General features: G+C 41.5%; 1 protein-coding gene across 1 annotated transcript in view; it reads left to right on the top strand.

Moving 5' to 3' along the window:
- RBPMS (RNA binding protein, mRNA processing factor) overlaps positions 1-21,771 on the top strand; it is a 229,292-nt gene extending 207,521 nt beyond the window's left edge. The window contains 2 exon segments of the mRNA XM_040418043.1: positions 5,428-5,533; positions 19,620-21,771. The gene's annotated coding sequence lies outside the window, so the exon portion shown is untranslated.
- The last annotated feature ends 3,188 nt before the right edge of the window (positions 21,772-24,959 follow it).

The following is a 24,959-nucleotide window of genomic DNA, read 5'->3' as shown; positions in this document are numbered from 1 at the left end:
AAAACGGTGCATTTTCCGTTTTTTCCACGGACCCATTGAAAGTCAATGGGTCCGCGAAAAAAAAGGAAAACGGCACAACGGCCACGGGTGCACACAACGGTCGTGTGCAGGAGGCCTTAAATTGCGACTTTTTTACAACCGAAATGAGCCATTTCAGACACCCCTGCCAGACCACACTTGCAACATTTAAAGCATATTTTCGACATTTCCAGTGGTAAATTGCAACTTTTGTCTCAGACTCGGGACGTTTTTGTTGTTGTTTTGTTTTTGTTGAATGACAATTTACTGACAAAACCCTGCTGTCTAGCTCATTTATATCATCCTGCTTTAGTACTTACGTGACTGTCATTTCTTCCCATGACGGGTTGGTTTTCTTTTCATAAATGCGACTTTTTGACAAAACACCACCACATAAGCTGGCTTAAATGTCTGTAACAATTTGAGCCATTTCTGACGATAAATGAGGCATAATATCCGCCAATTTGATAGCCTCGCCCACTTTGACATTTATAGCTCATTTCGGGCGTGATGCATTTTCTATAGTGAAAATTCTGCAGAAAACAGTTAATATATTTGGCGCATATAAAAACCCCATTCTTTTTGGTGCAACATGCTTAGTAAATGTCCCCCACTGTCAGTTGGAGAGTCGGTGACATGACACAGCTGAGGACCAGAAGGGGGTGGAAAACTGCACAAATAGAGCACAGTTAAAAAGATTAAAAAGGAAGTTCTCCTTCAACTTAGAGGACGTTTCACCTGGCTATCCTTAATCTAATTATTATCCTACCTTATAGTGCGGCCCCCACTGATGTCTTGGCACTTTAATATTTTTTCTAAAGAACCCCCCCCCCCCCCCCCCCCCGTTCGTCCGCTGTGGTCACCGTATCTTTTGGCGCCTCATATGCCGAAGTTTTCGCGGGAGAAGGAGCTGCGATTCTCGCGAGAACTTGAGCTCCTTCTTCCTGGCTAAGAGCGGGGCGCTCTGATTGGATGAGCTCACAGCCAGGGAGAAGATAACCCCGCCCAGGAGAAATACAAGTCCACGCCTAGTATAACCGAGTCGCCTCATTAGCATATGAGGCACCAAAAGATACGGGGACCACAGCGGACGAATGGGAGGTTCTTTAGAAGAAGAAAAAATTGCCAAGACATCAGTGGGGGCCGCACTATAAGGTAGGATAATAATTGGATTAAGGATATCCAGGTGAAAGGTCCTCTTTAACTAAGCAGGATAGAGCTAACAATCCAGAAGACCTTATTCAGACCTGACTAGTATTTCTCTGAATGAGGGTTAGTGCATTCTGTGTACTTGGATGTGTTATATATCAATGCTAAACATAAGGCCTCATGCACACGACCGTTGTTGTGTTCCGTGTCCGTCGTTCCGTTTTTCGTGATTTTCTGCGGATCCATTGACTTTCAATGGGTCCGTTGAAAACTCGGCTAATGCACCGTTTGTCATCCGCGTCCGTGGTTCCAGTCCATCAAAAAAATATAACCTGTCCTATTTTTTTCACGGAAAAAACGGTTCGCGGACCCATTCAAGTCAATGGGACCGTGAAAAAATGCAGAGGCACACAAGATTGTCATCCGCGTCCGTTTTTTTCCTATCATTTGCATGGCAAACTTGACTTAGACTTTTTTTTTACTTTCCTTCATGTCGGGCGATCCTCCAAAAATAAAGGAAGACACACGGAAACAAAAACGGAAACGGATCACGGAACAATGGAACCCCATTTTGCGGAACGGAACACAACAACGGTTGTGTGCATGAGACCTAAAAAGCAGGTTATAAATAGACGATCAGTTAACCGCATTGTCACAACAGGCCTATTTATCATTTACATTTTTTGCATACTTTTTTTTATATTAAACCAGTAATCAAAAACAGATCTAGATTATAAACGTGTACCACTGGTGCATTTTCAGTAACATTAGTGGTCCACATACACAGATTTCGACGTAAACAGCTGGTATGAAGAGCAGCACTGGTATAATAAACTATCCTAATCACAATAAGTGACCAGATTTACACATCATGAAAGTACAAGTTATAACATGTAAGGTCTTAAAGAAAAGACAAAAAAGAAAGAACAAAATATTCCCTACCTGATGACAAGTTAATGCCTACTTTCAAACATGACAGTGACTTGCTCTCATGAGTGTCAGATCTCAAGAATTCTTCCACAGTCCGTTTTAGTGCCTAGAATCTCACCGTAGGTCCTTTTCTTGTCCATATTTGTAGATCAGAACGGTTCTTTCTAGTTATAGGAATGAGAATACAATAGAATGCCATGCAAGGTATCCGTTTTAACAGATCAGTTTTTGCAGACCGAAAATCGGATACATCCATGTGACGGTGGCCCAAGAATTGATGGTGCCTACTAAGGTCATAAAAGAGGAGCGACATTTCTGAGTTAGTGTTTCCTGTAGATGAATATTAGTGACAATACACAGTGCAGATACTAATTTGTGACCAGGAGACATCTAGTAAAGGGTGGTACAATGTCAGTAAAGATTTCCACAGTAGAAATGGCCATCTATTAGTAAATCAGAGGTTACTGCAGCCAGTAGCTTGTTAGTAATAAATTGTCCCAGCAGCAATAAAAATAAGCCATCGTTTAATACATACCTTACGGGTGTGTCCATATGAGTAAGATACTCATCCAACAAATATTTGGAAGACCTAGAAGAATGCCGAAGATGAGCCCTGAGGTTCTAATGGCACCTGCATGGAAAAAAACAAAACCCTGAATGCAATTGCAGAGAACAGACCCTGACTCATTCTGTATCACTCATGTGAAATAAGCCTTAGTCTAGGTCTAGACTAATGTCGCGCGCCAATTTTTATAATGGTAGTCTATGGTGTCGCACTGCGACATGACAGTCGCAGAAAAATCCATCTTGAATGGGGTTTTTTTTGCGACACTGCGACACCATAGACTACCATTCTAAAAATTGCAGCGCGACATTGGTGCGACAAATGTTGCCGTGTAGACCTAAGCCTTAGGTTTCCAGCCTGGCTTAACATCTTTTGCAGCTGTAGGGAGCAGCAATTTGAGATTTCTGTGCACCCCCCGCTGGAGTTGCATAGCAGAGGAATTGTATCAGGAGAAATAGATTGCTGCACCCAAGTAACAGTGAGACTCGACAGACCTTTCAGACCATTGCTGGAATCTGCCTTGTAAGAATGTATACCTTCATCTTGTGAGAAAGTGTTCTGCAACTTGCTGCCAAGTAAAAAAAAAAAAAAACATAGGCTACTTTCACACTAGCCTTTTTTGTGGATCCGTCATGGATCAGCAAAAAAGCTTCCGTTACAATAATACAACTGCATGCATCCATTATGAACGGATCCGGTTGTATTATGTCTTCTATAGCCATGACGGATTTGTCTTGAACACCATTGAATGTCAATAGGGGACGGATCCGCTTTCTATTCTGTCAGAGAAAACGGATCCGTCCCCATTGACTTACATTGTGTGTCAGGACGTCTTGCTCCGCACCACATGGTGGACAGAAAAACGCTGCAGGCAGTGTTTTGGTGTTTGCCTCAAAAGCTGAACGGAGGCAAACTGGTGCATTCTGAGCGGATCCTTTTTCCATTCAGAATGCATTAGGGCAAAACTGATCCGTTTTGTACTGCTTTTGAGAGCCCTGAACGGATCTCACAAACGGAAAGCCAAAACGCTAATGTGAAAGTAGCCTTACTTGTTCAACTTCATCTCAGCCTCCTACCTATCAATTTTATAAACCAAGGCCTCATGCACACGACCGTGCCCTGAAAACACGGATACCGGCTGGGTGCTTTCCGCATTTTACGGAATGTCCAACCCACAATACAGCAGTCCTATCCTTGTCTGTGATCCTTGGACCATTATAGGACATGTTCCGCGTGCGGATGTGGACAGCACGCGGAGTTCTGTCTGCCATCTTTTGCGGCCCCATTGAAGTGAATGGGTCTGCATCCAACCCACAAAAATGCGGCTCGGATGCGGACCCATACCACGTTGTGTGCATGAGGCCTTAGACCAAGGGCATCCTACTTTCCACTAGCGAGGAGAACCTCCACAGGGTATGCACAAGGTGAACCACTATTCCAATCAATCCAAAACCATCCCCCTCATCACTGCACCAGCCCCAGGAGTAAAGGAGATTTGGTGGATAGAAGCCTGGCCACTGTGACTGCCACTGGACCACTGTCCACTACAATATCCATCCTGTCTGCAATTCCCCTGGGTTGCTGCACCACATTAATTGTGTGTTTTGGACACTATTTGTGACTTACTAGACAAGGAGTGTGGCCTAGATGAAAGGCTCATGGTTTAGATTTACTAATCCTAAAAATGGCGTAAGCTTACCTGGGCTGTTTAGACCTGCACCAGATTAATCACAGGGGCTCTGATAAATCTGCTGCAGGGATAGACACTTTTCTCTGACTCTATACCAACTATTGGTTGGCTTACTTTGAGACAGATTTTTATGCCAGTGTTTTAGACCCTGCTTTTTCGTGTGAGGCCCAGCCCCCTTCCCACTAAACCCCTCCCCTTTGAAACCGCACAGAAATCCTAGATCAGGCATCCTCAAACTGTGGCCCTCCAGCTGTTGCAAAACTACAACTCCCAGCATGCCCGAACAGCCTACAGGTATCAGCCTACAGCAGGGCATTGTGGGAGTTGTAGTTTTACAACAGCTGGAGAGCCACAGTTTGAGGATGCCTGTCCTAGATGCACCAAATTGCTCCAATTTGCACCACTTTTTCAACAGATTTTTGGAGCAGACGGTGTGCATCAATGTTTTAGTGAAAGGAAGACACAAATCTTCAGCAGCTCAGACCTGCTGTAGCTTTCACTCTGGCGCATGGACGGCCAGCGGTGCACATAATTTATGATGAGGCCTGCCGCTTCGTCATAAATTAGTCACATCCTCCGGCAGTGCAGAAGAGTGGGCTAAATCTCCCCCAAAGAGTGGAAAATTCATTGTGTTGAGTCATGCACTGCCTCTCAGACCTTGCACTTGCACAGTGTATCTGTTTTTCTGAGAGCGTTTTCTGGTTCGGGGGGGAAGGGGGGGTCGGGGGGGCATCCACAATCTGTCTTCCTACTCTCAGGTATTTTGTAAAGATAGAAAATCTAGAGCATTAATAGAACACATTGTACGGACAGAACATAAAAATATTGACACATACAATACCAGGATATTTAATAAACAGACTCTAAGCCAATATCCTTTATCATACCATTAATAAAAGTTATTAAACCAGGAAGAAGACTTGACAGTTTATACATTTTGGTGTCGCATGTCTTGCCTGAGGTTCAAGTTAGGATATATTTCCTTTCCTTGTACAGACCAAGTGTTATTGTAATAAAATTGATTAATTGTTTTGTCAGACATTAAAATGACTAAATTGAAGATTTGATTTTCCAGGTACCAGGTGTGTGATGGCGGCTATATTCTGTCTTGTGGGTATTGATGTGTTATTCATTGTTGGCCACTGGAGTCTCGGGATATTCATTAAAACAACAGTGTGCTGGTAAGTTACAGACCCCTTGACAATACACTGGATATGATATATTTTATATATATATATATATATATATATATATAATATATATATATATATTTTATTTTATTTTTTTCTCCATCCTAATATATCTGTACATATTATTTGACAATAGAATTTAGACTTTAAAGGGTTTGCCCATGTTCAGTGGCCTTTCGGCCCCACATCACCAGACATCCAGAGGGAAACATACTTACCTGCTCTCTGTCACTATGTTCAGACCCCTACAGTCCTCTGCTGCCACTGACCCACTCTGGTCCCACCTGTCAACATCCAGTTTCATGAGGGTAAGGTGTCCCACTGCAGCCAATAACTGGCCATAGGGTGATGTATTCCACATTCATCACGTCAATGGGTGCTGGGGGACACATGACATGCAGGACTAAAGTGTGGCCGTGGAGGACCGAAGGAGGCAAAACTCGATAGTGGGGAGGTAAGTATGCTTACCTGGGTGGGTCAGGCCCCCAAACGTGGACAATCCCCTTAAGCAATGTACTGAAGAAATGTCCCTGGCTGATCTTACTTTTAATAAATAGTATTGCCACCAAAAACAAAGGAACACCAAGATTAAAAATGAGAAAAACAAAAACAATAAAAAAAAAAACTGACACACTAATAAAGACAAATAATTGACCTGTGATCTAGGTGCTATTACACATGCAGATGGAGCTGTGGTTACCCTACTGCATAAATGTCAGCAAGCTGAAATGATTGTTCTTTATTTATTCTGCATATTTTTCATATAACCCTGGACCACACACCTCTCTACTTTCTTTGATGCTAGACATAAGTAAGGGGAAGGGTTCAAACTACCTCCAATAATACTAGCTATAGTACTGTCCGTTTTAACTATTCAGATCCTGACATTCTCAACCTTTTGTAATCTTAAAGGAACCTGAAAAAATCTTGTCTGCCCCTGAAGAAACCCTTCTTACATGTATTAGTGTAACCTACATAGAGCACACATCCAACCTATACCCTGAATACTATTACAATACTCAACACATTTAGTATATGTGTACTTTTGCATATCTACTGTAGTATAAACTAGAAGAGAAATGTACATAAAATGATACATGAATATATGCATATACCCATACAAGAATGAAAACTGGAAAACTGTCTTCAATAACAAAAAAAAAGTTCAAAATGGCACCCTTTGTTCATACTGCATTTGGGGCTACCTTTTGTCTGCCATTTCAAGTATGCTTGCAACCATATGTCCCAGATATAACACATGCCCTAGATCAGTGATGACGAACCTTTTACAGACTGAGTGCCCAAACTGTAACCCAAAACGCACATATTTATCGAAAAGTGCCAACATGGCAATTTAACCTGAAAACTACAGTCCAATATAGTATACTATATCTATACTATTACTTTATCATTTAGCTATAATAGCCTGCCTACATTCAATGCGCTGCCCCGTGCCGTTCACATCGTGCCCTGCACTGATGAATGGCAGGAAAAGTCTAAGGCATATTGGTACACCATAGACTTTTTTCAGGGCGTGGGTGCCCACAGAGAGGGCTCTGAGTGCTGCCTCTGGCACCCGTGACATAGGTTCGCCACCACTGCCCTAGATGATACACAAAGGTTGCCCATACAAGCATGGCACACACTATTTCTTTTCCACCCCTAAGTGCAGTATCGATGAGAAATGAGATTCTACACAAATCAAATAAGTTACAAATTTCTCCAACACATTGGTTTCTAGCAAATCCAATTTTTGGTGATTCTTCTTGAATGAATCACTTATTTTACATACCAGAATAGAGGAAAGATGAGAGGATGGAGAAGGTGGATCCCAGCAGGCTCGACCATAATGCCATGCATTGAGCTTTAGTCAAACATAAGGGACTATAGCTGGGAAGTTAGTGGCCATGTTATAAGCACTCTATACCATCCCAGCCAGGATTTTCTGGGTTTATACATTGGAGGGTTAGGATCTCTGGTAGATAAAAATATAAAAAGATCTTACACTCAATACAGCTAGTTTCATGTTAGAGAGGATATTTCACAGTGAGGAGAACACCGTAGCCATTTATAATCTTTTCACAGAGAGATGAGTTTTAGAGACGGGAGTCATTTATTTAAGAATGTTAGTGCTAGTGTGCAGCATTGAAAGTTATACATCTCATTTTTAATAATGTGGATCACCCCAGTCTTCATCACATAATAAGCTTTTTATAGTATTAATTCTGGTGCCGATAGTCTGCTGCCTGACGTACTGGTGTGTGTCACAGTTACTGCTCATATATTGTCATCGACCCTGTCCATTAAAAAAAGTAAGTGTATTTTTAAATAATTAAGGTAATCACAGATTATAGTACCTGAAGTATTTATGTGCGTCACAGTTACTGCTCGTGTATGGAAGTTTTTTAAGTTTATTTAAAAAAATTCTGTTGATCAGACTATTGTATCAACCTGACTTGTTGGTATGCTTTGGTTACCAATCGTATTTCTGTCTAATTTACCATTTATTTTTACTATTTCAAAGTTTATTAAAAACGTTCAGTTGATCTTAGACTAATGTGTCTGACATATTGGTGTGCGTCAAAGTTACCAACCAGACTCTTTCTCCACTTGACCATCTTAAAAAAAATACGTTTTAAAGTTTATTAAGGAAATTCAGTTGATTATAGACTACCCAGCTCACATATAGTTCTGCGTCACAGTTACCGTATCATGTACTGGATATTTTTCAATCAATTTAATTTATTAAATTCAGTTGATCAGAGACTATTGTGCCTGACGTATTGTTCTGCATCACAGCTATATTGTACTGGACCCTGTCCAAAAATACAGTGTACTTTTGTGGATAGATTGTGTGACCTCAGATTTTTTTAATTTTTTTAATATGAATAGCATTAAATATAAAATATCTAGTAAAATATGGAGTGGCAATGGATGGGGTAATGTAAATTCAAACACCTGTACCATGTAATTTATCAGTGGGAATGTGGGTGGCTGTAGCAGAAGTAGTAGCAGCAGCGGCACTGTCAGCACCTGCCGTCCTGCCAGCAGTAGCAGACCATAGTTGTCCTTTGGAACCAATACTTAGATATATAGATCAAAACTAATCACAAATCATAACTCCACCAACAAATGTATTTAAATAATCATCAATTATAGGTACTAATAGGTACTACTGGAGTTACAAAAATCTGGCCTCACATAAATTAAGAACATTTAAAATCCTTCTCAGACTTTGGGTGTATGGTAGTTACAGTTCATACATATAAAGGTGCAAGTGCAAAAATACATATGGGATAGTATAAACAATGCATACAAAGAGTGCTATCCTGTCCACAATATATGGAGGTCACAGAGTCAGACTTCCGACCCTGGGTCTCATGGACATTACAGAGCACATTATATGATATTGATGTATGGCAGTTAGCATAGAGCCTAGCATACTGACACAAGTATCTACCACACCACCGTCAGACTGTGCCAGAGGGAAACATACTCTGCACAGTCTGAAGGTGGTGTGGTAGATACTTGGGTCAGTATGCTAGGCTCTATGCTAACGATATGATATTGATGTATGGCCATGTGCTCTGTAATGTCCGTGAGACCCAGGGTCGGAAGTCTGACTCTGTGACCTCCATATATTGTGGACAGGATAGCACTCTTTGTATGCATTGTTTATACTATCCCATATGTATTTTTGCACTTGCACCTTTATATGTATGAACTGTAACTACCATACACCCAAAGTCTGAGAAGGATTTTAAATGTTCTTAATTTATGGGAGGCCAGATTTTTGTAACTCCAGTAGTACCTAATAAAATTGATGATTATTTAAATACATTTGTTGGTGGAGTTATGATTTGTGATTAGTTTTGATCTCTATATCTAAGTATTGGTTCCAATAATAGTGATATTGGGTCAATGATATAGTAAGTATAAAGGGAAACATTTATTGGTTGTTTATGAGCATAGTTGTCCTTTGCCTTTGGTAGTCAACGTCATATTATTGCGAAGAAAGCAGAAGACATTATGGACTGTGTGACTTACTCATCATCTCAGTCCAAGAAAGTTGTTGTTACCTCTCAGTTTAACACCATGTCTTTAAGCCAGTGTTCAGAGCATTCCTCCTGCTCCTTCTGTATAACAGTTAATTTAAAGATGGATTTTCCATAATTTATGCCTTCACTAATTTTTCTTAGTGTTGTGCCTTCTTTTCTCCTTAGAGACAACACTCTGCAAAGTCAGTGTAAAGTCAGCATTTGGACTGCAGGCGGAGGAGGAGAGAATAATGACTTAAATGTATAGCCTTGTTGGTGGTGGTAGGAGTGGCACTTGTAGCCATGGTCATGGTAGGGAAGCTGGTGGCTGTGGTGATAGTGGCACTAGGAGCATATATAGAGGTGGGAATTATGAGGTGGTGTCCATGACATATCAAAGTCTGAGAAAAGTAGCAGGAATGATGATGGTTGTTTGATGGGCAGGACCTGGAAACTGGATCAGGGTAATGACATAAGAGGAGATGAGTGGTGGTGGCGACCAAGAGCAGAGCTTATCGGAAAAAAACCTGCCATGAGCAAATCTGATTCTATTTTAATCAGCTCGGGAACAGGTTGTTGTTGGAGTAGGGTCAATAAAAGCTATCAGACCTAGGGCAAGCCTGTGTGGGCATCTCCCATGTGGGAATTTTTCACAGCATTGCCCACCAACAAAATCGGTATGCAAGCTCTGCAGTTAGAGAATAAGATGTGTCCATTTAGGCACAAATGTAGTAACAACGAATTTCTTTCAGCACTTGAAGCGGCATCACAGGCTCATGCAATAAAATAGAACTACCTAGCAATTTGAGCAAGATTGTCCTCCTCCCTGTTGGCATTCTAGTAGCCAGGCCACATCCATAATTAGTACATGGTCACTGTTGTCATCATCACTGTCATCATAAGCTACTGCTTCTCCTGCTCCTCCTCTGCTCTAGCATCAGTCATCCATAACAGAATATGTGGGCAGGAAATCACAAAATGCTACTACTTTAGCACCCCCGTAGCAAGGGTTAATTATTGCTAAAAGGGTTAATGTAATTTATTTTATGCGCTATGTATCCCACAGGGCTCAATATGGGAAAGCAAATAGGTAACATCTGGCAGCATTCTGGTATAGTCGCCAGGGTCATGTGCTGGCCACACCCCTGTTTGGTTAGTTCTATCTAATTTAGAGATCAGTCTGGCTCGGGCTGTGGATGAAGCTATAGCTTGTGAGCCTGGCAGAAGCTGGTGGCAAGGAAAATTAATTTTCCCCAGGAAAAACACTATTCATGTGAACTGAGAAGCTGCTAGAGCAAAAGCATTTGTGCCAGGAAACTAACCCTGAGAGAAATCAGGAAAGATATCCACAGGCTGCTTAGGACCAGGCAGTGGCGTGCCCACGGTGTTTGGCACCCGGGGTGGGTCCTTTCTCTGGCACCTCAATACTTGACCACATACCTCTTACATCCAGGGACGTCTACTGTCATGAAGACCTTCTCTTTCCTCTTCTCCTCCATTAGACCACCATGCCAAATTATTTCAGCCACATCTCGTCTCTACAGAGTTTGAAATACAGACACGTTAAATTTCTCAGTTTTTCCATCAACCTCACTATGCTGGTGTCCTCACAGTGTCATCCTGCTGCCACCCTCAATGTTGTGCCCCCCAATGCCCCAGGTACTATACTGCTGAAAAAATTGTGACAATTTATCAAACTGGTGTAAAGTAGAACTGGATTTCCAAAAGAGCTGTCAAAAATGAAAGGTGGAATCTGATTAGCTGCTATGGGCAACTAAGCCAGTTCTACTTTAACTTTACACCAGTTTGATAAATTACCCCAAATGTCCCTATAGTGTCTACAGCAGTTATAATGTCCCCTAGAGTGCCCCCAGTAATAATAACACCCTCTATTGTGCTCCAGGCAATAATCCCTGTATAGTGTCCCCAAAAATAATAGAATTGCCCCTACAGTGCCTCCCCAATAGCAACACCCCCACACTGCCCCCATATAGTAATTTCCCCCACGCTGCCCCATATAGTAATTTCCCCCCACACTTCCCCCCCACAGTAGTTTCCCCCCATACAGTAATTTCCCCCACACTTCCCCCCACAGTAGTTTCCCCCACACTGTCCCCATATAGTAATTTGCCACACAATGCCCCACACAGTAATTTCCCCCACAATGCCCCCACACAGTAATATCCCCCACAATGCCCCCACACAGTAATATCCCCCACAATGCCCCACACAGTAATTTACCCCACACTGCCCCTACACAGTAGTTCCCTCCACACTGCCCCATACAGTAGTTTCCCCCACACAGTAATTTCCTCCACACTGCCCCCACACAGTAGTTTCCTCCATACTGCCCCATACAGTAGTTTCCCCCAGACTGCCCCCACAATAATTTCCCCCAGACTGCCCCCACAATAATTTCCCCCAGACTGCCCCCACAATAATTTCCCCCACACTGCCCCATACAGTAATTTCCTCCACACTGCCCCCACACAGTAGTTTCCTCCATAACTGCCCCATACAGAAATTTCCCCCACACAGTAGTGTCCCCCACACTACCCCATACAGTGTTTTCCCTCACACAGCCCCCATACAGTAGTGTCCCCCACACAGTAGTTTGCCGCACACTGCCCCCACACAGTAGTTTCCCCCACACAGCATTTTGGGGAACGGAATTGCGGACCCATTCATTTCAATGGGGCCGCAGAATGTGCGCCCCGCCTTCGGGAATGCGGACCCGCATTTCCGGGTCCACATTCCCGTTCCCGAAAAAAATAGAACATGTCCAATTCTTGTCCGCACTTGCCGTGTCCGTGTTTTGCGGATCCGCAAGACACGTTACGGACATGTGAATGGACCCTTAATGTGACCTATAAACTGTACCACTCAATTGAAAAACAAACTGAAATCTTTTAGGTGGAGGGAAGAAAGCAAATAATGGACATGGAGCTGTGTTCAGAATTAAGCAATCACATTCACAATCATGTTAAATAGGAGTCAGCATACACCTGCCATCATTTAAAGTGCCTCTGATTAACCCCAAATAAAGTTCAGCTGCTCTAGTCGGTCCTTCTTGAAATTTTCTTAGTCGCATCCCACAGCAAAAGCCATGGTCCACAGAGAGCTTCCAAAGCATCAGAGGGATCTCATTGTTAAAAGGTATCAGTTAGGAGAAGGGTACAAAAGAATTTACAAGGCATTAGATATACCATGGAACACAGTGAAGACAGTCATCATCAAGTGGAGAAAATATGGCACAACAGTGATATTACCAAGAACTGGACGTCCCTCCAAAATTGATGAAAAGATGAGAAGAAAACTGGTCTGGGAGGCTACCAAGAGGCCTACAGCAACATTAAAGGAGCTGCAGGAATATCTGGCAAGTACTGGCTGTGTGGTACATGTGACAACAATCTCCCGTATTCTTCATATGTCTGGGCTATGGGGTAGAGTGGCAAGACGAAAGTCTTTTCTTACGAAGAAAAACATCCAAGTCAGGCTACATTTTGCAAAAACACATCTGAAGTCTCCCAAAAGCATGTGGGAAAAGGTGTTCTGGTCTGATGAAACCAAGGTTGAACTTTTTGGCAATAATTCCAAAAGATATGTTTGGTGCCAAAAACAACACTGCACATCACCAAAAGAACACCATACCCACAGTGAAGCATGGTGGTGGCAGCATCCTGCTTTGAGGTTGTTTTTCTTCAGCTGGAACTGGGGCCTTAGTTAAGCTAGAGGGAATTATGAACAGTACCAAATACCAGTCAATATTGGCACAAAACCTTCAGGCTTCTGCTAGAAAGCTGAACATGAAGAGGAACTTCATCTTTCAGCATGACAACGACCCAAAGCATACATCCAAATCAACAAAGTAATGGCTTCACCAGAAGAAGATTAAAGTTTTGGAATGGCCCAGCCTGAGCCCAGACCTGAATCTGATTGAAAATCTGTGGGGTGATCTGAAGAGGGCTGTGCACAGGAGATGCCCTCGTAATCTGACAGATTTGAAGTGTTTTTGCAAAGAAGAGTGGGCAAATCTTGCCAAGTCAAAATGTGCCATGCTGATACCCATACCTCATACCCAAAAAGACTGAGTGCTGTAATAAAATCAAAAGGTGCTTCAACAAAGTATTAGTTTAAGGGTTTGCACACTTATGCAACCATATTATTTTATTTTTATATTTTTTCTTCCCTCTACCTAAAAGATTTCAGTTTGTTTTTCAATTGAGTTGTACACTTTATAGGTCAAATTAAAAGGTGGAAAAAGTTCTGAAATGATTTATCTTTGTCTCATTTTTTTACATCCCAGAAACCCGACATTTTAACAGGGGTGTGTAGACTTTTTATATCCACTGTATGTTGCTGTCAGTTTGACATTACTAATGCTGTCTTTACATTAAAGAGCTTGAAAGTGGTTGAATACAGTCCTAGGAGACCCCAGAGTGTCATACATGGCTTTTCATGGCAATTGGGGTACTGTCGATACGAGTCAAATCTATTTGGACCAAATCGAATCTGATGGCCAGATTGATAGAATCGGAACTGAATTGAATTTGAGGAAATTTGTTCATCTTTAGTCAGCAGTATATTACCAGCTAGGAAGGGGTTAATCAACAGCGTTTATCAGTAATGTCAGTGCCAGAAGAGGTTGACAGATTTATGTTTTGTTATAAAGCAGAATATGCTATAAAAAGCTTAACAAAGTGAATCAAGATGCTCGTAAGTGCTCAGAGAATTTACCTCATCCTCACAAATTACACAGATACTCAGAGTTTTCCGGGTTTTACGCTATTTACTTAATGATTCACTTGAATTAGAAATTTGGTGCCAAAGATTAGGACTATAACAGAGCTGCAGGTTAGAACTGATCCCAGTTTGTTTCAGATATTTATTTCATTTTAGCAAATTGATTAATCTACATACAACTTTGTTTCAGGGTTTCATATAATGTGCTTCAGAACCAACACTCTGGTAGCTGATGGGCTGGAAAGCCTTCTAAAACCTACACTCTTCTTTCAGTTGGGTTCTCACTTCAAGAACTGTACTCGAAGAATAAAAAATGTTTCTCTGAATTTATTCTTTTACTATACATATAATATGCTTCCAGATCCACCTATATTATTGGGGCTCTGCTATATTATGGGGCCTGTTTGTAGAGCAGAACATGATTTTGTCAAATGGATACGCACTACTCTTAGTTGGATGGAGATCTACCGGCTTCCTTGCCCCCGTCTAACATTTCATAGGTGATAAAACTTGTTTTTATATACCCTATTAGAACATGCTGAGTTAGCTGGTGGTCCTGAATGGGAAATTCCCTTTATTCTCAATAGAGAATGGCTGAAAAGAATGTTTCTTGCTATGAAGGACCCAACAGTTCCATGTTTTACATGGACAGCCCACTAATTTCAATGAGCCCTGTGAATTCAAATACAATTCTGTAGCAGATTACAGTTAAATTCTGGGGGTCCCTGCAGTAGGGTACCTTGTATTCAGCTTATTGTTGGGGTTCCCTATAACAAAAATTGATTACAACCACTTTAAACAATATACTTTATTTCCCTGTAATGCTGGTGGGGGTTGCCCTACAATTAAAGAGGACCTTTCACCAGAATAAAACATCTAAACTAAGTATACAGACGTGTAGAGCGGCGCCCAGGGATCCCCCTGCACTTACTGTTATACCTGGGCGCCGCTCCGTTCGCCCGGTATAGCCTCCGGTACCTTCATAGTTAGGCTCCACCCAGGGGAACCTGACGGCGTCTCATTCTCCCATGCTGTAGTGCTGGCCAATCGCAGCGCTCAGCTCATAGCCTGAGAGTTTTCTTTTTTCTCTCAGGCTATGAGCTGAGCGCTGCGATTGGCCAGCGCTACAGCATAGGAGAAAGAGACGGCGTCAGGTTCCCCTGGGTGGAGCCTAACTATGAAGATACCAGAGGCTATACCGGGCGAACGGAGCGGCGCCCAGGTATAACAGTAAGTGCAGGGGGATCCCTGGGCGCCGCTCTACATGTCTGTATACTTAGTTTAGATGTTTTATTCTGGTGAAAGGTCCTCTTTAAATATTATTATATACATTTTATATATCTTAACATGTTTGCCATTTACATGCTGTTAAAAAAAAATGATCAAGTGAATAGTTGTGACATTTTACTTACATAGTATGGCGCCACCTGGTGTTCAAAGTGTACAGAAATGTGCACATCTACCGAATGAGCTAGGTGCTGCCGGTCACACTACTTCCCTACAGCCAGTTCTCTGCATAGTGATAAGCTAATAAAAATAGATTTCTGCGCTGCCTGTCAGAGAAGGACCAGAGACTCCACAGAAGCATGACAGTGTAGCTGAGAAGACTCCTGCAGGGAAAGTATGAAGGGACTGTGTTACTAGCTTCCAGAGGGGGAAGGAAACGGATACTGTTCAGAGTCCATCCCCAGCAGCACAAATTAGCAGCAGCACCTGGGGTAAATAAAATGAGGTAAAAGTAAATTTTTATCCTAGAAGTACTGTAAGAAAAAACATAAAAATTACATGATCTAAATTTAAATTGGTAGCTAGAGTAAAGGTCCTTTTACACAGGCAGAGGATTTTCTCCTCAAAATAGGAAGAGTTCAAACCCCCTGTTTACATGGCGAGTAATGCAGGTAACAATCATTTTTATGTCTATATAAAAGATGCAATCGGCAACAAACAAGTGTTTTATCGTTTGATCAGTGTAAACATGCTGAGCGATGAGGAACATTCGTTCTTACGAAAGTTCATTCAGCATATCACTGGCCCATCTAAAAGAGCTTTATGGGGTTGTTTTGAAGTTATTCCCTATCCACATAATAGGTAGTAACTAGCTGATCTGTCGGGACCTACTGCTGCGAGCCCCCACCGATCCCGAGAATGAGGGTCCTGCTCCCCTGATCTGATGGAGCAGCAGGTCGAGCATGCATCCTGCCACTCCATTCATTCTTCATGGGACTGCCAGAGGTAGCAGGCAATTCTAAAGGCATTCCGTTATACATTCCGTCATAGAATTGCGTTCTGGTCCGTTGTAGCGGAATCCATAACGAAATTCTGCCTTTACCACCAAACGAAGCGCAAACAAATTTCAGAACATGAAATTTTCTCATCTCTAAATCAGGACCAAGCGTTCCTATCAGAGCAAAAAAGGAAGAAGGGGTCCAGCTCGATTAAAATGTTACCTTTATTTTTCAGTGCGGATAAAAGCCAGTTACACTACAGTTACATGTTTCGGATCATGAGGAAGGATCGCTATTGTCCCTGATCCGAAACATGTAACTGGAGTGTAACTGGCTTTTATCCGCACTGAAAAATAAAGGTAACATTTTAATCGAGCTGGACCCCTTCTTCCTTTTTTGCTTTGCTAACGCCCTGGTTCCTGGCTTGGTCCGTGCTCGGTGTGGCGGGGTTTGAGCACGCCCACATTTTTTCTTTCTGCCTACCCAAGCATTCCTATCAGGACCAACCATGTAAGCTTCAGTCTTTTGCTTTCAGTCTTATGAAAGTTCCCATTATCTTGTAATTCTGTGCTGGAAACCAGTTCCGGACAATTAAACTTTCTGGGTTAATTGGCAGGAAATCTTTGATGGCATATTCCTAATATCTAAGAAATCAGGTAGATATGTTCTTATGGCACAGACAGTGGTGGGAAGCCTGTTACTTTCCTTTCTAGTATAACAGTGGTAGATCAGAGACAACATCACGATGTCTAATACACTAAATAAAACAGCTATGCCAGTACAGTATCAGAATATATGAGAAAAGCACATTATGCTCCTTTTTGATCAGTTTTTTTAGTGGAAGAATAATTTGGCAGACAACACTAAATATCTATCACTGACATGTCTGCTTATTTTTTATTTCAGCTTTGCTTTAAGGTACACTTGTCAGTAGGATCAACCCTATAAAATTGTTCCTGAAAAAAAACTTTTATTACATATGCAAATGAAGGTATCAGTGCACTGAGGGGTGGCACATCAGCTCCTCAGCTCTCTAGGCAGGTATTTTAATCAGCAGGATCAACCCTGCTAGGCAATATGCCTTGTGATGGGGGCTCTTTAAAGGAGGTGTGACCTTTATAGATGTCATAGATGGAGTTTCCCTGCTTAGACCCACCTCTATGAAGTCAAAATTGAGACCCACCATTTATCTAGTGACTATAATTTACTTCCAGATTATAACAATCTCTCCTGGTCATGTGATGAGCACATAGGTCCAGGACTGATTACAGTTCCAGCACAGTTCTGTCGGAGAAACTGATGACTTGTTTGATCATAGGACCAGGACAGATTTGTCTCCAGAGGATTTACGCACTGAAAATTTCCTATCAATGGTGCAAAGTCCTCATCTGCGATTTGAGTCACATTGGACACAGAAAATGTCATTCACTTCACAGTCCTTTAATATTGTATTTTGATGGATCTCTTTTTCAAGCAATCTGGAAAACCAGTGCTAGTGACCGTGGGCTATGTTTTCACTAAAACTATAATGGTATACCATTAAAAAAATCGTCAAGACGGTCCCTTTCTGTAAGTTCAGTCAGGAGTCCCCTCTAAGAGCCAGAGCCGAGAGCCACCAAGTGAGGGAGACACCTGCTCTGATGGGGCCAACTAATCCATTCATTTAATGGGCAGCCATTCATTTGACAGCAGCAGGGGAAATGGGCAACCTGAGGGACCTTCCCTCAGCGCTGTGGGTTCCAGAAATCAAACCCACAGTGATTAGCTAATCACCGGGATAGATAGAATTGTAGAAAGGAACTTCTTTAATACCAGAAAAAGTAGACTGGTAATTAACTCATTTAGGACCTTGCGATTTTATTTTTCCATTTGTTTTTTACTAACTGCCTTCCTGGAGCCATAACTTTTTCACTTTTCCATTCGCATAGCGTTCACGTATAAGGGCTTGTTTTTGAGGGGCAAGTTGTACTTTCTAATGGCCCAATTTACTATTACATATAAATGTAGTGTAAATTCCAAATGGTGTGGAATTGGTAAAAAAAAAATAAAAAAATGCAATTCTGCCAGTTTTATGGGATTTTTTTTTTTATTGGTGTTCCCTATGTGGTATAACTGCCCCTTGCCATTAATTCTCTGGGTCAGAAAAAATTAAAACTTGGAAAAAAATACGGTTTTTCCTTTCATTACCATATTATGAAAACCATAACTTTTGTATAGTTAGGTCTACGAAGCGGTGTGTGCTAATTTTTTGCCGGCTAATCTGTAGTTTTTATTTATACCATTTTAGAGTGTGTATGACAGTTTTTTTCATGAGGTGAACTGACAAAAATATACTGAATCGGCCATTTAGATTTTTTTTCCATTACACCATTCACCATATGGGATAAATATTTTTATATTAGTACAGACATTTTTTTAATTTGGCGATAACCATGATGTTAATTTTTTTTATTGTGAGGAAAGGAGGGTGATTTTAATTTTAATATTTTTATATTTTTAAAAACCTTTTTTTTTTCTCCAAGGCATCTAAGGATTAAAATGCCTACCATCGGCATTATTGCCAATCGCAGACATTAGCCCCAGGTGTCTGCTGTTTCAAACAGCAGACACCTGGCGGCTTTTTTTTTTTTTTTTTTTAAAGACCAGAGGTCCGAAAAGGGTTAAAGGTAATTCTTTTGTAATACATGAATCTGACTTCTCTGTGTTTTCAATAATGGAAGTGGCACCCAGCCAAGGGGACAAGAGCCAAGGGACCACTTTTGGTAGGTAATAATCACTGTATACTGGGAACTCCCCACACGGTCTGCCATTTTCAAAATGCTGTGAACCAGTCAAGGTCCTTACACGTGTCCATTTTTCCTGCTTTCAACACAAGAGCTTCAAGAACTGCCTGGCACCTGCCAAGGTGTAGGATTTAGGACTGCAAGTGAACATTGTCATTCTCAATGTTATTCACTTTTAATTTTATGGCTGATCAGTGTATATAGAAATGATGAATTGTGGTGGAAGGTTTGGCATATACTAAACTACACCATTGTTTTCTAACATTTCTCTCATTTTTCTCATATACAGGCTACTACAGGTTACAACAACTGAAGACAACCCATCACCATTACATCATTATTCCTTCAAGATCTGACCAAGCCTCCATCACACATCTGCCTTGTCAAACTGATATGCAAGTGAATATCCCCTTCCCCTTGTACACTGTAAAGAACTTCAAGTGCCTTATATGAAAGCTTGGCTTGCTATTCATTGCGGGCTAACCCTAAGAGAACCATCTGGGGGCATGTAACTAGCAGTCTCCATCCTCCAAAAATCTACTGTGTTGAGAGACTTTGTCCAATACTTGTAATTAAAGAAAAAAATCTATTTTTTTCTTAAATTTAAGCTGCATGTTTATGAATATTAAGATATGTTTAAAGGAAAGAAAAGAGAACTGTATTTTTACAATATGGAGATTCTGTCTGTGCGATTTGTGTGGGCTGTACATATTTCATGCACTAGATCAGCATGTGCCCAGTACCATTATAACCATACCGGGAACTAATCAGAGTAGAGAAGCAATTTCTAGTTGTACTTAATGTTATAAAGTAAGAAGTGGTTTATTTAATATAATTCTCTGTGAATTTGTTGTATGTCAATTATGTTGTATTCGAAACCTGTGGAAAGTGCAGTTAATAGAATTCCGTTACTGGATCCCCCTCCCGCAGATTGGGCTGACACATTCCTGGTGATAATGTCCTCTTTATTCTCCATCCTAATCTTTATCAGTAAACGTGGGGAAGGTATCTCCCCATTTACCATTGTAGTGCATCTCAATCACATGGCTGAATCGATTCAATCTACAATTGTGGTGTGAGGGCTGATTCACATGACCGTGCTCAGTCCGGGAAACACAGTCAATGTGTTGGCCGCATCTCCTGGGGCTACAATGGCTCCCTTGACCCAAACTGACTTCATAATGATGTTTCAGTCAGTTCCTATCAGATATTGGGTCTATTGTACTGTACTCACATGAGGAACTGACTGCGTCATAGTGATTTATGATAGTCAGATCCTATCAGCTTGCAGGTCTATTGTACTGTACTCACTTGATGTGAGTACAGTACAATAGACCCGTGTTCAGATAGGAACTGACTGCATCATAAATCACTGATGCAGTCAGTTCATCATGTGAGTACAGTACAATAGACCTGCAATCTGATAGGAACTAACTGTCTCATAAATCACTATATATACATAAATGCAGTCATTCTGGGTCTGGAGAGCCGCGGTTGGTTCGGCAGTTGCGGCCAACACACAGACCAGGTTTCCTTGACACATCAAAAACTCAATCCCCGCTGCCATGAAGACTACTTTGTCTCGCATATATCCAGTGTCAGTCCTAACAAAAACCAGATACTTTAAAGGGTCACTTTCACCCTTCCAGTTTTTTGATCACATATTACCCTATATGTGAATATTTTTAGTATTTTTTTTTAACACAAAATAGGGGTTTGGTTTTCTAAATCGAATTTTTTAAGACACTCCATGGATTCTAGTTTCTGTTCAAGCTCTTATCTTATTTTCTTTCTGAACTTTTAGCAGAAAGGTTCACTTGTGGTACTTTTATTGAGTCACCACCCCTCACTCCTCCCTGGTCTGACAGTTGGTGGGAGATTACTGCTAAGGAAGGACCTTATTTTGCATTTAAAAAAAAAATTATTCCACTTTCTGATGGAAGTGCCCCTTTAACATACATATTAATGCAATGAATATCATGTTCTTGTATTAGCTTCATACTGAATGTAGATCACATTATGTGCAATATCCATAACTTACGATAAATCCGTTGTGTAATGAGTTTGTTTCTTCCATAGGCAAATGTGGTATATTTATATGGCTACATTTAAGGTCATATATACCATAGAGGCAAACCATGTAGGAGATGTAGAGGATTCCCCTGTGGCTATGAAAAGGGCAACAAACATCAGGCCTTTGTGACAAAACTTGCCACCATAATGGACGACCCATTTTGACCTTTTACATGCCCACCTCTCATCTGTTTATCCCAATATGCATAATTTAATTTCTGTTATTTAAGAAAAATGCTGATTATTTTTTGAATATTTGGACCCTCCAGTTACCCCCCCCCCCCCCCTTCCAAGTTAAATGTTCTTTGGGAGCAAACCTATTTATCACCTCTCTAGAACAGGTTAAATGTATGATACCGGAACCCCCCCCCCCCCCCCCCCAATCACGAGAACCTACCATAGATGATAAATGATGTTTATAGGAAAACCCCATTAAAACAACCATTTTGTGAACTGTGTTAAAAGGGTTTTCTGAGTGTTTTATATTTATACCCATGATCTATCTTCAGGATAAATCATCAGTATGTGATCATTGAGGGTCCAATTCCCGGTACCTCCACCAGTTATTTGAAGAGGCTACAGCACTCCAGTGAGCACTGCGGTCTCCTCACAGCTTTCCAAGCATAGCACCATCCATTGGATAGCTGTGCATGGTATTGCAAATCAGCCCTTTTCATTTGAATGGGACCAAGCTGCACCTAGGTCATGTGACCAATGAACGTGACTGGCCTAGAAAGAGACCTGCCTCTTCAATCAGCTGAAAGGCGAGGGGTGCTTGGACTCAGACCCCCACCAATCAGATACTCGGGACCTATCCTTAGGATAGGTTACCAGTATTAAACACTTGGACAACCCTTTTGAGAAAATCAACAGTGAACATCAGCTATGCAGTGTGCCAACAATGCCCCATAGAGATATCGACAGTTCATCCTGGATCATTACCTACTTCTGTTGTGTACTGACAAACCGTTAAGTTTAGTTAGATATTTCTTTAAAAAATGAATATAGACTTATAGCCACTCTGGAGTCTGGACCAAAACAAGAACATCTGTTTTTAAGTTTATGGTTATACTAGATTTTGAGAAGTTCCAGGTTTGATGATCGTCAGCCATTCGGTGGTTAGCAAGTGGCCAGTAGATGGTCTAGAAGACTACAGTATCAACCACCTGTTTCAGCATGCTCATTTTTGACCTTATGTCGCCTTCCATAAGATTTATAGCATAGGATTTGTATAGATCTTGGCCAGTTCTTGCCTGCAACTGTACACTAAGCATTCCTAAACTATAGCAGCCTAAGCAGCAGCTATAGGACCCTCAATGAGTGGCACTTGGCACATCTGTGTCTCTTTACTTCCACTGTTTGCTGCTAATATTCACGTTGCATGGTAAGAAGGAACGTTTGATTCATGCTATAAAATGTCTTCTGCACGTCTTTCTTAGCTTATTAGCTCAGTTTGTCAGTGTCAGCAAGTGACTCTGTGTAGGGGATCTAAGCTTTGTTGTGGTGCCCACCGCTTACTAGCTATACCCCTGCATGTTTTTACAAATGCAAATATCAATTAAGGTGGTTGTGCTGTAAAAAAAAAGGATAGGAGATAAATGTATTATTGAAGGGGGTGCAACCTCTGGGACCCCTACCTATGTGAACAGGTCCTGTGTCCCCATTTGAATGAAGTGGACTTCTTGCCTATGAATTATAATCTAGTCAGTCTTTATGGAGCTGCCAGAGATGGTTGAGTACAGTGCTCGGCTATCTCTACCATTTCCATAGACTTTGAATGGATCTGTGGTTACATATGCACTCTACTCTACCACTGAATTCAAAGGGGGAAGGACATAGGACTCTTTTCTGATGTGATAGGTGATGAGCCCAGTGGTCGCACATACAGCAATTGTACATTGATATAGGTGCTAAATATTTTTTGCAGGCTAACCCCTTTAAGAATGTGTTTGCTTAAAGCCATACTGACTTCTTTATCAAAGCAGTTGTCCATCATAATCACATTTACAACAGACCAACAAAAATGTTTTCCAGCAATAGTTGCTATGTGCTATGTGCATGGGCTGTGTCTGGTGGTATTACAGATGAGCCCTATGTAGAAATTCAACATACCGAGTTATGTGCAATGAGGATGTCACTATTGTTCTTGTTGCCTTCCAAGCTCCTTTCTGTGGCCAAGGCAATGGTAAAACAGAGAGGGGGGGGGGGGGGGAATGGCCACAGAAAGGAGTGGAGCTCTGATGCAACAAGAGCAATGGTGACACCCTCATTGCACCAAAAGGCTAATGTGCATATTAAGAAAAAGTAACTCGGGAACAGAGCCTCGGATCAACAAAAGAAACAACAGTTTTTTAATCACATAAACCACAGCTATGTGTCTATGCAAACAGTTGGATAGGGAGGTCACTGTGTATAGAGACTTAGTGGCAATGCTCCTTGGGAAACTAACCCCAAAACAGCTGCCTGCGGATGGATATTTGGCTTGGCTATTTTCCCTTGTAAGGTCCCAAGGCTTGTTAAAAAGTCAGACTTTGATTCATAGGGAACCACTTCCATAAGGTGGCACTAGTGAGCTGGTTCTCTTTCCCTGGGAGATACCTCTTTGCCTACCTACAGTTGGAAGCACACCCTACCAGTCATTGATATTGAGTAGCATACAAAAGGGGTGTGGGTTCAAGATCAATTCCTCCCCATCTGGTATCAATAGCTGGATCCCAGACTACATGCCCCAATCAAACCACTTCTCTGACTGCATTCATTCCATAGCAAATGCAGGCAGCAATGGACTAATCTTCCCTGCTGCTTCTGACCTCCAGCCTGCAAAGCAAATACTGTGCGGGGGGTTGAAGGCCAGGGTGAGTGTGAAAATATGAGAAGACCATTTGTGTCTGGTAGGAGAATTTGGGTGCCATTACATGGACGTTAGTGGCTGCAGGTAGTGATTTGCTGTACTTCTAAATGCCAGGCCGCACCTGAACTAGCCACCTGAAACTACTGCAGCTGGAAATCATCAGTCAGTCGCAAGTGCTACCAGTGTCACTAACTTGCACTTGTAATAGTATCCTGTAACAATAAGGAAAATGGAACTTAATGTCATGCTGATGCTTTGATAATCTGTGAAGGGTGAACACGGTTTTATGACATGCTGGAGAGTTTTCACTGAACCTTCTGGTCTAACAATACACTATCTATAGCATCGACAGTAGGCAATAAAGGAATTAGGGGGAGAGAAACCTTCATTAAAAAGAAAATTCAACCAGAATGACACCAAACTTGTCCATGGGCCGTGTCTGGTATTGCAGCTCAACCCCAGTTAAGTGTATGTGATAGAACAGCAATACTAGACACAGTTCATGGTGATGAGTGGTGTGGCTTTTTCTTTTATTATGATATTTTTTTTCCAACTGTTGCAGACAAGTGTGACTATACCCTGGGCAGTTGTCCTCTTCAGTCCATAGTCTGTATATTTCAAACAGGTCTCTCCCAAGTGCCTTTAGGTGGTTCCTTGCAGTGTGTTTGAGCTATTTTATAATTATTTTAGTTTATTTTAGTAGAT

Source organism: Bufo bufo, chromosome 2 (genome assembly GCF_905171765.1).
Source record: "Bufo bufo chromosome 2, aBufBuf1.1, whole genome shotgun sequence".
NCBI lineage: Eukaryota > Metazoa > Chordata > Amphibia > Anura > Bufonidae > Bufo > Bufo bufo.
The sequence above is the reverse complement of the archived record's forward strand: the minus strand, read 5'-3'. Positions and strand labels throughout refer to the sequence as shown.